This window comes from Microplitis demolitor, chromosome 2 (assembly GCF_026212275.2).
Source record: "Microplitis demolitor isolate Queensland-Clemson2020A chromosome 2, iyMicDemo2.1a, whole genome shotgun sequence".
Lineage (NCBI taxonomy): Eukaryota > Metazoa > Arthropoda > Insecta > Hymenoptera > Braconidae > Microplitis > Microplitis demolitor.
The window spans coordinates 10,345,039-10,361,880 of NC_068546.1; positions in this window are offsets into that span (position 1 = coordinate 10,345,039).

Here is a 16,842-nt window from a genome sequence, read left to right on the forward strand (position 1 = left end):
TGAAGCAGCGCTTCTTGCATGAGCATATGCAACATTTGAAGAATATTGGAATGACGAGGATAGCACACAGGACAGCTAGGATGGACATGTTTCCTACCGTCATCGTTCGATGGATATCGTCTTCTTGATGGTGCAACGATATTTCGGACATTCGATTTTCCGTTTCTTCCAATCCTGCTTCCCAGGGTTGGAATTTATCTGCTGTTTTTAACGGATTGACGTTTTTCTTGAAGAGAAATCTAGATATTTTGGGTTCAGCTGTTAAATTCGTTGATAGCGTTTCCAAGGTTAAGTTTAACCTTGGCAAGGTGATGTTCAGCTGAGTGACCTCTTTATCTGTGCTTTTGATTATATATTTTCCGCTTCTAATTTCGCATCTACCGTGAACATGGACCATTCCTGTTCCGTTGATGTGATATTCTTTCTCAACTGGATTTAAGCACTTGAAGATTAGCTTTTCTTCCTTACAAGTCGAATACGCCCAAGAATTTGGTTGATTGAGCTTGATTCAAGTGGTTTTACACTCTGGGATGATGCGGACATTGCACGTTCTTGAGATATCTTCAGTTGACTTCAAAAGCAGCTTCATTTCGCAGTCTACTTCTATTTGGACTTTCGCAGACTGGAATGGTATGTCGGGACGACAAGACAAATCGTCCCCGATAGATTTGCAATTGTTGATATATTCAGAATCTGCTAGGTAGAATCTCCTCAAGCCTGGATCAGTAACTAGGAACCTTTTTGATGGTAGTATCGTCAGTGTTTGAATTTTTCCATTGAGATTTTCTGGCTTTGGCAGTGGTCTCATCTCATATGACAATAACGGAATTTTATGGAACAGGGGTAAGGCTACTATGATAAGTAGGTAACCTTTCGCCTTTGCTACCTTTACTGTAGACACAAGTTGACAAGGTTGAAATATCCATTCGGTCAATTGGTTGAAGTGGATTCAAGTCCGGATGCTTCCTCATGATGTCGACGGTTGCTCGGTAGAGTTGGCTTGGTGACATAGCTTATGGGGAAAGTCGGCCGGCCTTAGCTTCCTCTATGATGGTTTCAGCTTCCTTCAGGACTCGAAGATGGTTACTGGCAATCTCCTTTCGTTCATCCCCCAGCATCATGACTTTCATCAAATACGCGAATTTTTCCAAGGAATTAGTGGTGGGATTCATAAACTTCGTAGTAGCGTCAGCGAGATTATTCAGATTGGACTGCATTTGCATCTCGCTTTGGAGAATAGTATTGATTTCACACTTGACGAGGTGAGTGGCGTTCTGTACTAGGTGCACCATTGTGCATTGTCTTGATATAATTTGTTGATCTCTTTGGTGATATGTTATTTGTCTTTGTAGTCCATGGTTTCTTACAGTTTTTGGGCAATTGTGCCGACGAACCCGAACCATGGAGCTCGTTGATTACGGTCAAACGGCGGAGTTTTAAATGTTGTTTCTTCAAGGAGCTGGTCCAAGCGGCTTTTAGCTTGATTTATTGAGGTTTGTATTTCGGTTATCAGGTCCATCTTCAGGTAGTGCATGCAGGACCCAGAGCCGATAATTTTGGTACAGCCTAGCATGGTTGAGTGGAGATGGTCCCACTCAAAGGGATACATATCGACCAATCCTCTGACGTTAATAAAAGAAATGATGCACCAGTTTTCTTCTACCTGGTGAATCTTCTTAAACGGGTCATACAGTAGACCCGGGTTGTCTGCCAGTGGCTGGATGGTCAGGTCGTCCTTGGATTGACATCCTTCGATGGTGATGATGATCAGGAATATCAACAATTGTCTCATGATGGTAAGAGATTTGAAGATCTGAAACAGAGAACTTTATGAAGGGTTAGCCTTATGGTCGAAAGCAGGTTTAGCTTTATTAGGGTTTACCAATTTGCGGTTCCCTTTGTCGTCCAGGTGAATCAGGCTCCCAAATTCGTTAATTTTGACGATTTTATAGGGCCCGGTATAATTAACATCGAGTTTATTTTTCCGTGGTACCTTTAGAACATAAATAAAGTGGCCTAGCTTGAAGGTTTTGGCGTGTATGTGTCGATCGTAAAGAATTTTGGAATCTGGTTTTGCCTTATTGAGACATTTAGCAGCGATTTCTCTGACTTCTGACAGTCTACTCATAAGATCGGCGAGGTAGTCGGAATAAGTTTTGATTCTGGAATAATCGGGGAATTGAGTTGGTAACCGAGCTTTTCGACCAAACATCAGCTCAAATGGAGTGAATTTGGTTGAAGTATGCACATTGGTATTGTAATTCAACGCCACAAGACTTACATATCGATCCCAGTCCGAATACTTATCCGAGATTACTCTTAAGAAATCTATCAGTGGTTGATGGCTCCTTTCTAGAGAACCATTTGATTTGGCGTAATAACCCGAAGTCGTCATTCTCGGATTTTTAGAGCTTTCGCAAGTTGTTGTATTATTTTAGAGGTAAATGAAGTACCTTTATCTGAGAGGATAACTCTCGGACAACCATAATAGCACATATAACGATCTACAAGAGCTTCTGCCACGGTTGCCGATCGGATATCAGGTATCGGGATTGCTGTTACGGCTTTCGAAAAATTATCCTAAATAGTCAATATGTGGACATTCCCACTCCTAGTCATAGGAAGTGGTCCCACGGTATCAATAGAGATTTTCTCGAAGGGTTCGAAGGGAGTATCGGTTATCATCATTGGTTGTTTCGTTTTGATTCTGGTGAGTTTATTCTTCTGGCAGATTTCGCATTTCCAGATGAATCTATAGATTCTTTCCTTCATGCCTGGCCAGTAGAATCATTTTCGAATTCGCCAATAAGTTTTCACGAAACCCTTGTGGCCCGCAATATGGCTGCAGTGGTTTTCTTCAATGACTTTATCGCGTAACTCTTCGGTAGGAACTTCTATATTTACTTCGCAAAGTGTTACCTCGATAGGACAGTCGCCCAATTCTTGTATAACATAAGGCTTAATGTTTATATCATCGAATTCATCCCCCTGTTTCGCCATGCAGAATTTATAGACTTCATGTTTGAACATGGACACTCTTAAATTTCGTAATCCTTTAATTAAATTATTTAAATCGATTTTTTCGAAATGATTCTTCTAGACAAAGACCGTGAAGATAAAGCACTGACCCAATTTTGTGATAATACATCACTCATTTTTGGTTTGGCTGTCTTCAGGTCTTCCTGATCGATGAAAGTGAGATCTCTTAACAATCGTTAAACTGGTTTCACCAACTCACAATCCAGAGACAGAAAATGTACCATGTGGTCTCTCACATACGTAATTCCATCTCGACTGTCCTTGAATTTGATTCGATTTTCAGGTAGTTTCCGAGGTCTATCAGACTCGGAGCTCGAGGAAGACGAAACTTCCGGTGGTGAATAGCGTTGATCACTCAGATCCCCCGCTATATCTGAGGAAGGAGGATCAAATACGTACCACGGAGCTTGATTCGGAATTTTACGAGGTAAATCAACATTTATCTCCGGCTCATCCCCAAGTTGTTCGTCAACAACTTCCGGAAGAGTCGTGTGGAGAGGGTCAGATTCATTTACCTGAGCATTTCCGACGTCTTGTTCTCGATGTACTTCCACTTGAATCACTGTGGTTCCATCAAATTGGCTGTCATCTGATTGGTCTGATTGGGAAGATCTCTCCGCTACGATTATACGATTATTTGCAGGGTTTCGATTTGGTGAATTGGGCTGCTGATTTTCGTTCAGCAAGGTCTTTTCTTGTGCTGGATTTTTACTTGTGGATGTCACTTGTGGTTTGGGCGTTTCCACGTGTGCCATACTGGATGAGGCTGCAGGAACATCTTCGACGTTCAGAGTTTGGCAGGTAGAAGGCCTCGCGATGACTGGAGATGTGTTGTCATTAGAACTTCCGGTGTCCTTCCAATAAAAGCTTTTTGTATGATCGTCGTAGTCAAGTTCCTTGCAATTTGCCTGCGCAGCTTTCAGCACCGTGTTCTTCCACATAGGAGTTGAAGGACTACTACCTGCGGTGAGATATTTCTCTGGAATCTCATCAGCTCGCGGTGTCTGTGGAGTTGCAGGGGTTATTTCCACTTGGAATTCCGGTTCAGAGCAGCTGGCTTCACTTGAATCTTCATTTTCTTCTATATCTTGATTTTCACGAAGGAATTCTTCTTCTCCTTCTTCGTCGGACTCATCTGAGTCTTTAGATTCGTCGTGTTCGTCTGATAAGTAGCCCCGTTCCAGATATTTTCTGACTTCCTTGGCTACTTGAGGGCTGACTACAGGCAGTGGATTGTAATAATCATCTGGACGAACAGTACGATCTGCTTCTTCATCTGAAACGTTAATTGCTCGTTTTTCTAGGGCTTTATTGAAGCGTTCAAATGATTTTCTCAAATCTTCGCGCATTTGCTGTCGATTCATCGCTTCAGGAGTATTTTCATCTTCCTGATCACTGGAACTTTTCTCCAATTCGTTGAGCAGATGTTCTTCATTCATAAGTCGGACTGCTTCTTCTTCCTCCTCATCTGTTTCTTCTAGTTCTTGTCCGGGCTCTTGCCCAATCTCCACTTCCGGGTAGACTGGAGCCTGAGGTGCTGAGGATGGCCCTGGTTGATTTACTTCAAAACTGTCATTTTCGAAACTTCCTGAGACGTCGGGTTCGGTCGTACTTATTTCACAATAGTTTACCTTCTTCCGGTTTTGTGTCAGTTCCGTAGCCCGTCTCATTCGTAATCGGGATGCAATTGTGTCACGAGGTTGTAGAGCGCTGTTAACCCGAGGTTTGTTTTTACTTCCAGGTTTTCTTCCTCGTTTTACAGCTGCTATGGCTTCATCGTCATGACAAGAAGTTTTCTTGAGTGGGAGCATCACTGCTTCCTCGACCGATTTTTGGTTTGAAGCCATTTCTTCTGGAGATCCACCTTCAGGGTTGTAGGACAACCCTTCGGCATACTGTTCTGAGATTTTATGCCGAACGATAACCGAAAATTTATATTCACTTAATTTAGATCTCCATTTAATTTGTCGTTCGGTGACAGTTTGGCTGTCTTTCAACCAAGATATACAAGGGCTGCTTGTATACAAGGTGAAAGGCTTACCATAAAGGTAAGGCCGACATCGTTGTACTGCGTACAAAACTGCCAAACACTCTTTTTCATTGTGTGTGTATCTTGTCTCAGTCTCTTGCAAGACTCGGGACGTACAGGAGACGATTTTCTCAAAATTTTCATCGGGGTTTCCAGGCGTACGATCTTCATTCTCCAGTTCCTGGCTCAAGATGCCTGAAATAGTGAAATCGGAGGAACTGGTTGCCAATATGAAAGGTCGATTGAAGTTTGGATAGGCAACGAATGAGTTTTCGCATAACGCGTTCTTAATATCCTCGGAAGCCTTTTGCGAATGAATCAATTAGACAAACGGTTTGGTTTTTCTGGTAAGGTCAGTGATCGGTTTTGCTCTTTCAGCGAAGTTTTCAATGAATCGTCGGTAGTAGTTTGCTAATCCCATAAATTTTCGCGCTTCCATATGATTACGGGGGTGCGGAGCGTTTTTAAGGGATGAAATTTTCTTTGGGTCAGGTTTCACACCATCTTTAGTGATAATGTAACCCAAATATCCCACCTCGGGGCAGAGAAATTTGCATTTCTCGGGCTGAAGAGTTAGCCCAGCCTCTCGAAGGCGGATGAAGAGTCTTTGGACCCGTACCTCATGTTCTTCAAGTGAAGATGCATAACTTACGAAGTCGTCGAGATAGATTAATAGTTCTGTACCTTTTAGACCACTCAACGTGGAATCTATCATGCGTTGAAAAATTGCTGGAGCACACTCAAGCCCAAAAGGCATACAGCAATATTCCCAATGACCGTCAGGGGTGGTAAACGCCGTTTTTTCAGTGTCTCTGGGGTCCATTGGTACTGGTGGAACCTACTGGCAAGGTCAAATACACTGAAGTACTTGGCCCCGCCGAGTTGGTCAAAAATATTGATTATGAGTGGGAGAGGGTAAGCATCCCCGATGGTCGTCTTATTTAGATTTCGAAAATCGATAACCATTCTCCACTTTTTGTTTCCTTGAGCGTCCGATATCTTAGGGATAATCCATAAAGGAGAATCATACGGAGATTTTGATTTTCGAATAATTCCTTGTTTAAGTAAATTATCCACTTGTTTCTTAATTTCGTCACAGTGTTCTTGAGGAAACCGATATTGCTTGATTCGGACCGGTTTGTCACTCGTGGTTTCGATTTTGCAGGTGAACTTTTTAGAACGTTCCGGGCGATCACCAGGGGGGTGAAATATGTCATGATTTTTCTGAATAAGTCGGAAAATTTGCTTCCTCTCGGTGCGACTAAGATGAATGGTAAGAATTTTATCAAAGATTGCTTGGATACGATCTCGCTTAGAGAGTGAATGTGTTCCAGATGGAGTTTCTGCTATGTCAGAAAATTCATCGGATGGATCAAGATGATAAAATTCAAATTCCTCAAGCATTTGAGGCTCAATTTCGATTTTTGCTGGATCTGATGTGGTATTGATGACTATACACATCGCTTGATCGTCATCAACTGAGACAACGGCTTCGCCCATTAAGAGTCCCTCTTTGAGAGGAATCTTACGGAAGTAGCCTTGTTTGATCTCAGGATTTACAACAGGTATCGACACGGACATCCGCGTACGGGGTGGAATTACGTATTAACGCGATGGTTTTATTTCGAGACTGAAAGGTAAAGGTCGGGAAGGTTGAGACGATAAATTCAGAGATTGATGATGGTATGAAATCTCCGCTTGTTCATTTTTCAGGAAGTTGTTGTCCAAAATTCCGACACTATGGAAGGGTAAATTCCCATTACAAACATGGAATCCGATTTTTGAACCCAAAACCTTTAATTCTACAGTACGAATTGTTTTCATAAACTGTCTATTCTAATCACGGAGTAGCATCGTATTACCACGATCCACTCTAATTTCGGGTTTAAGGGCGGATAAATTTATCAAACACACATCCTCCCCCCTGTATCTATGTGAAAGCATGGTAATTCTCCATGAAGCGAATTACATGAGTCAAAAATTTTTGGCCCTGTCCCTAGAGACAGGATATATCTCACATCAAGGTCGTTATCTATTGAAAAAGGAATAGGACGAGTAGGTCGATTTTTGAGGACCAGCGTATTTTGATAAAAGGAAATGCCAGCTCGTTCTTTGATGAAAAATTCTATTACAAGGATGCCCAGATAACCACCTGGTGATCTAGGTACAACCTGGAAACAAACATCTACGTCATAGATCTTGAGGGTTACAGTTCCAATTATTGGCATACTGCTGGTCGCTATGCCTCCCACCACACCGCCATTTTCAGGGTAAAAGGTGGTATCATCCCCCAGAGCATCGATGCATAGGAGATTCAGGTCAGAACCTGTATCCAACAAAACTTCGCATCCGTCCTGGGAGAGGTCTGGAGATGTGATCCAGACTCGTGGACCTTTACCGATGACTAGTGTGAGGGTTTCGAACGTTGAAGGATTCTGAACTCCTTCACCGTCTCAGTTTTCTGATGAAGATTCGTAGGTCGGCGAGACTTTCGGGGCATACTTGCAGTCGCTTTGGTCTGTCGAGTGCCCGTTGAGTTTAAATGTTTGTCATTGTCTTTTAAAGAGACAGATTTACTTGCCTTGCGATGAGGACAGAAGGGACAGTTACAGCAAGGAGCCTCTAGTTTCAGATGTTCAAGTTTTGCTGTGTCAATGTCTGCAGAGTCGAAGGTCACAACCTTTTTCTTCGTTGAAGAAGATTCTTCTGTTCGTTAACGTGATGAACTTTTCTTTAACGTTCGTGACGTCGAGTCATCGTCGTAGGTCCGTCCACGTCCCCCTTTACTTGAGGTGTAAGTGTACGTTCGGTAGTCAGCTGACGCTGAGCTATCGTCGGAGTCCACACTGTCTTCGCTGTCTGTAGCGTATTTACTCGGTCTGTAATGCTTTTAAGAGTAAGAGAACGTTCGTCCTCTGGTTTCTCGACGGTCGTCGTAATCGTCATAATCCTTGCGAGGTCTCTGATAGTCATCTCTCGAGTAACGTCTGTTATAGTCTCGGTCGTAGCCTCTGTCTCTCTGAAATTAACGCTGATAGTCGTTAGATTCGCATTGACGCCTTGGTCGTATGCATTTGCGAGTTCGTTCTTCTTTTACTGCCTTATAATGATCTTCGAGCGTCTTTGGATCTTTTAGACTCGCAAGGCATTTTTAAAGGTCAGGCAAAGCGGAATAAAGAGTATCGAATGCAACCTTCTCTTGTTGCGACATGATGGCTTCGCGATTCTCCTCTGGTAACGCGGCTTCCAGGCCTCTGATAATTTTGCCCAACCTGAAAAAGAAATCTTCGATAGTTTCGCCCTCTCTCGGGCTGGCTGAAGCTAGACGTTTGTGCCAAACAAGAGCTGGATCACCGTCCCGATAACTTTCTCCCAGTATCACGAGAAGTTCTACGATACTGTGAATTGGAGTGTATTCAATTTGATGACTAGCACGACCGGAAATTCTTTTTACGATTTTTGCAACGGATAAGTCCTGATGTTCCGGGATGATGCAAGGTAACCAACTCCGTACGATTGCGTCAAATTCCTTGAAATCTTGTTCGCAATTTGGACCTCCGTTAAATTTAGGGCGCTCTCGATAGAGCTCCTTGGCCATGTCATACTGAGAAGGTGGAGTGTTTGCATCGTGTAAAGTAGCATCTAGCTGGATAACAGGTCTTTCCTCGTTATTGACCATTTCGCCCCTTAGACCACCGACTGGAGGAGGCATTAAATTTCTTCGCCTCCTGTTTTTATTGGTATGGGTAATGGTGATGACACACCCTAAGGTAAAGCGTAAGACAAGGATGTCAAACGTCTCTGAACTCTGAGCAAAATTGCTGACTTGGTCAGAAAGAGAAAGAGAGAATTAATAAAAATTTCTTTCCAACAGCTCAAAAGCTGCACAGTAAGGTCGATGTGCGACTTGTTGCTGACTTTGCGATTTGGTCGTGAAGTCGCGGACGGTGAACTCAGGCGTTTCGCAACTCGAATCGAGGGGCGAAAATTGCTGAATTTACAATACGTGGAATTCTGCCTGTTAAGGTGTGGCATTCTCAAGAAAATGCCACGAAACTCGAAATTCGAAGATGTGAAAATTTCGAGAAGAAAAAAAAATAACCACAAAAATCTACCTTTTCTCAAAAATGGTAGAAGAATTATAACTGTGGCTCAACAAGAAGGATTTTTACTTTTTAAATCCCACCGCTGCCACCAGTGTTCTTTATGTTATGTCCGCCGCTTAAATTTAAATTAATTATCCGGGATTTCTCCCTTTGGTAGCGATAGAAAAATTTAGACGAGCGATTTGGAGGTTACGGACAACATTAAAGAATACGAGGAAGAGGTATCTTCTATAATTTCTTTTTTATGGTGGATCTTTTTCAAAGTAAGAACCCATACGTCTCCGAAGAGACTGGTGATTTTGTGTTGAACCCGTTATCTTATAAAAGAATAGAACGTAAATCTTTTACCTATCTTTTGATGTTTCATTCTTTCTAGCCACGGCAGGTTAGATTCCTCCAGAACGTTGCAGCTCACTCAGCTTTTTCCTGTAGGATTTGGTTGGATGGGCGCGGCTGGGGTAGTAGGATGTATACTTATGTGCTACTCTCGAATGAAACTCGAAAGGCTGAACTTATGATTCTCGGCTTTTTATTACTGATTTAGCCACAATTTACTTGTACACTGAATCCTTTACACAAATTTTTAACAATTGATATTTTAAGAATATTTATTATTCACGGATATTTTTATAAGATTTTTCTTTTATGTTTAATGCGTCTTTTTACACACCCGAAAAGTGATTTTACGCGTAAAATAACTCAGCCCGAGATGGAATCGCAAATACATGTGATTTGCATGACTATTTCAATCAGATCGGAAGTTTCTATTAATCTTTGAGGATTTTTAATAGATAAAGAGGTCGATTATTGCTTTTTCAACGCCTAAGCGGAATCCTGCAATAATTGACTGCAAAAAAATGTCAATTTTAAAATGCCTTATTGATTACTCAACGCCGAAGCGGATTCCTGCAATAAGGTTGAAATAGAAAATATTAAAGATCCTCTTATTGACCTTTCAACGCCTGGGGGGGAATCCTGCAATAAGAGTGCACGAAAGTTCAACGTTCGAATATTCGCGGACCGTAAGTTATATGAACCGACTAGCCGTGAGCTATGGGTGCTCAGGCTTTTTATAAACTTCGATTTGGCGATTGATAGGGAATTTTTAATTATTGTCATTAGTGGACGGTGACGACAGTTTATTAATTGTTCGTTCGTCTTATTGCAGCTATCTTCCCATTATTCTTTGTCGCATAAAAGGTGGAAAAAGCTGACGCTGTGTTTTCGCGCGCTTTTGAAAAGAAGAGCTTTGCAATAATTATATTCAAATAATTGTTAGAGTAAAAAAAAAATTATTTGGACATAACATAAGATAGAATATAAATTATACGGATACAAATACAATATATTTATTCAACAATAGCGATGTTAATTGTATTCTGTAACGTAATTCTTTTTAGCTTACCACTTAGATAACTCGATTAAACGTACGGAAAATTTACACGTAACTTATACTCAATAAATTACCTCCAATATTCAAACTCAAAATACACAAATCGGGCTACGTTACACTTCGCCCACCGATCACTCCTCTCATTTCCTCCAGATCCTGACGGGCGCCAGCCGACTTTTATTTCTCCGGTATCGGCAACCGGTCTAAACGTACACGTAAATTAAAATCTATTATCTAAATCCTTTGGAGATGAGAGAAATGAACGGTGGTAGCGGCAGGTCCTGGTGCGCTCAGTATGCTAGGTTGTGGAGAGAGGGTCGCGGTTCTTTTTACGCGGAAGAAGCCGAGTAATTAAAATTAAATTAAACAAAATAAAGTAAAGAAGACTACATAAAATATCGTAAAGAGGACGCGAGAGCGACGCGAAGGGCCTAATCGGCTTGCGGTCGAGTACTCTCGGTCCCTCAGACAAATAAATACCTGGGTATGACATCGGGAACCTCTCGTGGACGACGAATCACAAAACTCAACACTATTCTAGATAATAATGAAATTAAAATAAATAATGCGGTAACTCAAGACGGCAAAATCACGACAAACGGCTCCAAAACTCAACAAATAGAGCCACAAGCTCCAACGACATCAGCCAAGGGTGTGGTCGAGGCCTACCTTTGGGGCTCTCCGACTCACAACCACTCGCTACACGACTCCAAACTCGACTACTGGGTCGACTCATACTCGAGCGTCTCCAAAGTCCAACTCTCGGACACCATGGTCAGTTCTCCACTCCCGTGCTCTCATCTCCTACTCCAATCATGTCTCCCCTCTACTACTCCCAGTCACTCTCACATTCTCGCCTGTCCATCCATTCTTCCCCCACCGCATACAAGCCGCGGACTCGCGGGTCTTCCCGCGGTGTCACTCCCCGTGATATCCGGAGTTAGCGAATCTTTGGCTTCCTCGAGCATCGCAAACGAGGCCTGCCATTCCCAAATAAACGTAAACGTACCCCAGCTAACTCCGGGTACCAACTCGTAGGGGCGGCGACATCTCAGTCGCTCTTCCGTGATCACCGCGTCAACCCCGAGAGCTAAGCCTAGGCCTAGTCGTCATCACTGGTCGGGAGGCACGGTATTTTTGGCCACTATCCGCAACACAGCTAGACATCCCTCGTTGAATTCACGCTCAACCACACAGACACTCCAACACCGACAACATAACGTACCCATACTCGTACTCTCCACACACTTACTTCCCTGCACACGTACTCCATACTCTCTACTCACTATTTCCTACACTCAACTCAACACACGTACTAACTCTATCACTTTCTAACACACAGACTCACGCTTACTCCCCTTCTACTCCATCTCCTCGGCAATGTAACGTCACAATTCTTATAGTGATCCACAGTCTCCAACGGAACTTTTTTTTCCCACAGTCAGAACGGCTGACCACGCAAAACATCTGCTTGTCACGTTCATTATAAACGTAAGACTTAATGCGACTAATGTATTGTGATACTTATGTGCAGCTGTATAGCGCCTAATGAAATGCAATCAAATGTATTACGTTCTGAATTTTGACTCATCTATTTATTATTTGTTAATTACTATTAGACAGATGGGCGTTAGCCACACGCTTTCCTGGCTAGAAAAAGAAAGCCATTCCTCCGAATGGTAAAAGGGACAATCCTATTTACAGGGTAGGTCAAATGTGAACTCGTTGATACCACTCGAAATCACGATCCCCCTCCTTGTCCGGCTGAAACTCATATTAATTCTCAACTGCACAGTAATATACATTTTGCATTTCTATTATCAAAAGCAAACAAACAAAAAAATAGTATATATAAAAAGATAAAGATTATATTTCGCTGAAGAGACTCTACATACTAAAGAAAATAGAATATTTGTCGACATCACAATACATGTGAGGATAATAATATTAGATATCTACTAATGAAATAATCATTTGTGTTCCACTGTTTGCACGATGTAGTTGGGACCCCATCAACCCCAATCCTCCTGATCCTGAATTCCTATAGACCTGGGCAACCGTCATATTGCTGCGTTTTCTTGTGTTGCGTAGCTGCGACAACAAAATAGATTGGAAAAAGGGAAAAGGGAGGGGATAGGATGCTTATTATTCCCTTACAGTCTCAAATTCTTATAGTGCCAAATACTGCGACGAGCAGTGGTGGCTCTGGTTAATCCCTCTGGTTCGTCATCGTAATGGGGAAGTTGCATTGACTGCATCATCTCTAAGTCCGCATACGATACTTCTGATTGTTTCTGTTCCTCAGCATTTCCAATAGCTCTGAATTTCGCCTTTAATCCGATGATATCCACTCTTTTCTCCTTTTTTGTCAGAAGGACACGGCCAAGGTCTTGATTTCCACGATTTCAGGTAGTATTTCTTCAATCTTTACCATATACCACAGCTTCTGCCACACCTCTGCGAACTTGACACCTCCTTTTTCCACGGTGGTTTTATCATTTTGCATTTGCCCCACCACGGCCATTAATTCGTCAAGAACAATATGAGTTCCTTCCAGTATTCCATCCAACTCTTTCCTAATCTCTGGAAAACCAAGCTCTCTATCTATAATCTTGGCCACGACATGTACTCCTTGAGTTGGAGTCAAAAATGTTTCGCCCGTTATTCCCTCACATACTTCCCGCATCCACATAACTCCAGTTCCGTTCACTGTCAATTCCTCGGTCTTATTTCCCACACAACCAATTTTTATAAAATCATCGCCCCTTGCAACAAACAACCAAGCATTCATATTGTCTAACTTCATCCAAAATGTCCTTTCCAACTTGACTACCCTAAATTCACACTCGTTGATATCGACAGTCTTTCCTGTATACAGCCTTGCTTCGCATTTTTTTCCGTCTTCCATCTCATGTGTAACAACTCTACCCACCTCAAATCATCGATTACCAATTACCTTACTCCTTCCTATGTCGTTTTCCGTAAGTGGTACATATCCGCCTTCCTTTATAACGGTGTATGGTGTAGTTGGCATTATGATCATCCTGTACTTTGAAGTTGCTGACAGTATGGCGGGAAATGGGTGATGTTTGATCAATCTATATTTTGTATTCAGCATCAACGGCACCCTCCAAACGTATATGATTCTTTTGTTATAAACCCATACCTCTTTATCTATAATCGCCAGCAATGATTTTATCCCATCTGAATCTGTTCCAGTAGGAAGTTCCATCCCCTTACTGTCTTCTAAAATAACGTCGAAGGCCCACTAAAAATCCGACACCGACAATATTCTATTGTAAATCTGGCCTTCAGCTACCATGAAGGAGGCGAAAAACACTCTTCTACTAACAGACTTGCGCACTTCTAACTCCCCTTCAAACTGATTCAAGTCGACCTCGTTTCCTTCACTCCCTTTTTCAATGATAAATTCCTCTTGGAATCTGAGTATGACTGCGTTATCCTTTGTTTTTGCTAAACTATTATTACCCCCCCACAAATTTAGATATTCTCTCATAATGACTCATTAGCTCAGGCGTTGATTCCGCTGTCTTCAGCCTACACCGATCGTCAATATATCTCTATAAAGAAATCTCATTTGTCGTTTAATATGTTTTTCTACATACACAAAGTTCGAATTTATGTATGCAAATATATCAAGGTCTCACGTCGAGATTGATTTTACTTTCGTTGTTTCTTCCCCTGGTTTGAGTACCTTAATTAATAATTCAGGATGTTCTGTTTGTTTCAGAGTGTACCCACATATCTTCTTTTCCATCTTTTTCGCTAGGGCAAATGTTATCTCTTCTGTATTGATTGTATAGATTTCCGGTTCTCCTTTTTCTCCGGACAATAACAAAATTATGTTACTCGCTGTTTGACATGATTCCTCTCTTATGACCTCCCAAAATGTGTTACTTCCTGTCTGGACTATTTACCCTCCTTTAGCCCAGTCGCATCTTGCTTCACTGCTAAGAACTACCCTATTGTTCGTACGTTCCACTATGGCAACGTCATTCCTGACCGTTTTCCTAACGGTCGCCTCCACAATTACATTATCCCAGGTGCCAAATGGGTCACTATATTGCGTTCCTGCACACTTCCCATCCACCGTGGTAGTTTCTGCTAACATGATCGTCCTATAATGCGTTGCGTTCCTTGTTAATCCCTTCAGTTCTGTATTATAGCCCATCTTCAAACTGCCAGTTTCATGTAGCCTCTTACACTGTCTATATTCTAATTCTAAAATGTATTCTCTTCTTCCGTTTATCACCAAAAATACATGGTACCACTTTCTACAATATGTTACCACCCAATTTATTTCCACCCGACATTCAAATACTTCTGTATTGCCGAATTCTGCTAACTGGAGTAATTGAAGCGATACCGACTTTTCCTCTGGATTTTTCAACGGTATGTCACACTCGCCCACCTTATTTGCCGATATGGTAGTGACGTTCATAGATATGCCTCCGCAATCGTACCCCAATAGTGCCTGTAGGAGTTGAGCCAACAGGATTATTGCAAGCAGTGCCATTTTATTGTTGCGCTCCATCCTGTATTCAAATAAATCTTTTGTAAATTAGCAAAATTCTACACTTTGCGATTCAAATTTATACTTGTTATAATTAATTTATTATTAACATCACTTTCACTCTCTGTTATATAACAAAACAAATTATTATCATTAATCGTGACTGAGCATACTTCCATTGTTTCATTTTTTTATTCAAAATATCATTTATTACTAAAAAAATTATTTTAACCCCTTTTTTTTTATTTCAATGCGCTTAACATAACATTGGAAATAATGAAATTAACCCGCTGATTCGAATTCCTGATTCAATTGCAAAAAAAAATATTATAATCTTATTTCATTCGAGTATTTTCCACACGAGTAACAAAAGAGGACGGAAGGAAAGAAAAATACGATGTGAGGAAAACGAAAATGAAAGGGAAACAAAAAATTTAATCCTCCTAACTGGTTCTTATACTGTTAGTTTGATACTATTTACTACTCCTTTCCTGATACGTCAGTGTTTATATATAATATTCCTAGTTATAATGTAACTTACAGGTGAGTATTTCTATTAGAATTCCATGAACTTTAAATATTTCCTACAAAGGTGATTTACCAGACTATTATTTCCTGGAACATACTTAAAAATTTTTTTTTTACTCAAAATCTATGCAAAACGTTTCCAACGATCAATTTCCAATTTCCAATAAGATCTTTTGCCCTTTTAAATTTTCCTGACCACACCACTTTTCACTTTATTGCTTCTCTTGTTTATAGAATAACCACAACCGAGGAAAAATTCAAAAAAAAAAAAAAAAAAAGATCGTCCCTCTTTCCTAGAAAAGTCTATTTTAAAACTAAAATTGTATTATTATTATTTTTTTTTCTTATTAAGTAAGTACTTTTTTTTTTTTTTTTTTTTTTTCAATTCATTGATAACTATGACTAAAAACAAAATTTGTGACAAATGTATTTCTTCATTGTAATTTAAAGGATAGGCTTATTATCTGAAAAGTCTAAAATCTTAAAAAAAAAATTCTTTTATAATTGTAATCATTCTGTCATTTACTTATGCAATTTGTTAATAAGATTTGGCTTTTATGATGTATCCATATTTAAAAAAAAAATGTGTGAGAAATAATAATAAAAATTTTTTTTAAGCAATCCTGAAGGTTGTTCTAAATTTTATGTCATTCTATTTGATTTTTGAAATCTAACAGCCGATTTCTCTCTTTTCTTTTCGCCGATAACATTATTAGTAATTTAAAATTTTATTGAGAGGAGAGAAAAAAAAATTTGTACGGTTTTACTAATTCCTGTTTTTTTAATTTTTTTTTTTTTTGCAAAAAAACGTTTATTTTAATCTCCTTTTGGAATTAAAAATACGATCTTTAATGTTAGATTAATATTCCTAAAATTTAATGAGTTCGTATGTAACTTTACCTGATTTTGTTTTTCTTTTTTTTTTTTTTTTTATAAAAAAATTCATCTGCATATAAATTTCTATCTTCCGATGCCTTATTTTGCACGTGTGCGTCTCGACAATCCATTTGCCGTTATCAAAGCTGATGATGCTATTTTAGCGATATCTTCGCCTGCTCTCTATGCCTTTTACAATTGCGATCATTCATTTTGCCAAGTTAATTGTTTCAATACGTTGGTGCATGTAGAACACTAAGATAAAATTTAACATGGATCAACTCCTCACTCTCGAACAATGTTGCGAGCGATTTACCCCTGTTGATGTAAGTTACAT